The following is a 2,500-nucleotide window of genomic DNA, read 5'->3' as shown; positions in this document are numbered from 1 at the left end:
ATTTCCATCTGCTTTTCTTGTTGTTCAATCTGTTTTTGCAATAGGGTGATGAGCTCTTTATTTAACATGATGACAGTACTGCTGACACGACTATATTATTATGTACAATAAGGGTACGAAGATAGGACGCGAGCGAATGGTAGTAAATTGGTGACGAAATATAACTATAATTACTCACCAAAGCGTCCGACTGCTTGGTTGTATGAAGACCACGTACCGTTTTATTTTCATTCGTGACGTAACAGTTGACCTCAGTGCCCACGAGCTGTGGCGGGAAAAAAAGGCGGGAAGGCTTCTTACCACGTGATGGGCGGCTGTCGACGAAGAGGGCGTCTTAGTCGGTACCACGTGCTGACGACACTGCAGGCAGAAAAGGCACTTGCTCCGGTTTTCTCGGCTGGCAGTCCGTGATGTGTTAACTTTTCAACTGACGTAATGCGCAGGATAAAGGTGAAAAATCCTCGTCGCCAATGTTTTGTTTTTGACGGGATCCCAGAGTAATAATATTGTGGAATCACTCAACTCTAGTGTTGGGTTATTTGATCGCTTTTACTCGATCGACGACCGAGCGCCAAGCCACGAGTCAGTGCTCGATCTCAATGCCGGAAGAGCGAGTTAGTAAAACGATCACTCGATCGTAAAACGATCAAGCGGGTTGTGAGCTTGACACGTGAGACGAGCTTGAGACGATCAGGATTCGAGCGAGCGGAGGGGTAACGAGTGTTTCGAATCATTTCAAATTCAAACGATCACAGTTTGCCATCCGATACCAATCGCCAATGTTTGCACACGGTAGTCTGTGGTTCTTCCACAGCCCTCACTCCTTGTCAGATGTTAGTGTGTCTGGGTGGCAGTGGCAGGAAATTCGTATAGGTGTATCACGCGTGTGTGACAAGACTTCATTAAACCTACTAAAGTTTGACTATCACACACACACACACATACACACACACACACACTAAGGCTATTTCTATGACACACACGCATCCCTCTATCAATGAACACTCCTACAGTAGTGCGGCTATGTGGTCTAGTCATGACGTAACTATAGGTAGTACTCTAGTCGACCATGGCTCTCGTGCATTATAATGGTCTAGTGGTATGACACCCGCTTTGGGATCGGAAAGTCCTGGGTTCGAGCCTCGCGCTCGGTGCATAGTTGAGTCTTTGGACAAGGCTCTTTACTCACATTCTCTCACCGTACTCAGGTGTAAAATGAGTACCTGGCCGTTAACAGCGTTGTCTTTGTCTGAAAAATTGTAATATCGCCTAACAGGCGGCATGTCCCGTCCTACATATTAAATGTTGCTGTTGACCGGGACCCCTTTACAAAGCGCTTTGATCACATTTAGTGGATATTGTAAAGCTCAATTTTTTAAAGTAAAACATTAGCTTTGAATATGGAATGTTTCAATTTAGATGCCTGTGTATTCTTTGTTAGTTCCCATCATCATCATCATCATCATCATCATCATCATCATCATCAGGGGCAGCGGTACGGTCTTTGGTTGGCACCCGAAAGGTACCGAGTTCGATCACCCGCCGCTGAGTGGTCTTGAGCAAGTCACCTTGCCCTAACTAAATTTGCGGCGCTGTACTGCGGCTATCGCTTGGGTTATTCCAGTCTTCCCTTAGAATAGACCCGAAAGACGAATCTCCCCTATGGGATGAATAAAGGGAATTATGTTTAATTTATTTATCATCACCATCATATCAGCGGGATCATCATCATCACCACCACCACCACCACCACCCTAATAATAATGGATAAAATAAATATCAACACATTTCAATGTAATAATCAATCTAAAATCAATCAGTGCTCCTAAAAGACCCTTTGATTTCTTTGTCTAATTCGTTCCATACTTTTGGAGTCCCGACAAAGAAGATTTTCAGCTAACTATAGTTTATATATGGGAATATTAATCAGTCGTTTATATTGGAATCGGAGTTGTCTAGCAGGTGTATTAGTTCAAAGCGCATTTCCAAGGATTTACCATGCTCAATGAACTTCACAATATTTTATTTAATTTATTCCTCCGGCACGCCATATCGACCATACATCCATTTCGTACAGTAGGTACCGATCGCTGTTTGGAGTCTTTTTGTATTAAAGCTCTTTACAATACCCGTCATTGCTTATAAGATAAGAATACATTCACACCTGAGTCAAGTGCCTGACACACGGACTTAACGTCTGGATCACAATTTTCAACAATCACTGTCACTCATCCGGCCATTGACAAGGCTTGATTTTGTGACAAGAGACACCGTACCACTGAGCGACCGAACAAATAATCACCATCTGCGCCATCGTCATCATCATCATCATTATCATCATCCTCATCACAGCCGTAACAGCCAGCAAAACCACAATCATCATCTTCGGGTCCGGTCTATCCGTGTGGGGGGTGGGGTGGAACCTGCTAAAGTATTTCATTTTTTAAACAGAAACACGATAATCATCATCATCATCGTCATCCATTGTCGTCGCATCGTT

Source organism: Berghia stephanieae, chromosome 13 (assembly GCF_034508935.2).
Source record: "Berghia stephanieae isolate SIO BIC M18660-M18661 chromosome 13, UCSD_Bste_1.3, whole genome shotgun sequence".
Taxonomy (NCBI): domain Eukaryota; kingdom Metazoa; phylum Mollusca; class Gastropoda; order Nudibranchia; family Aeolidiidae; genus Berghia; species Berghia stephanieae.
Note: the sequence above shows the minus strand (reverse complement) of the source record.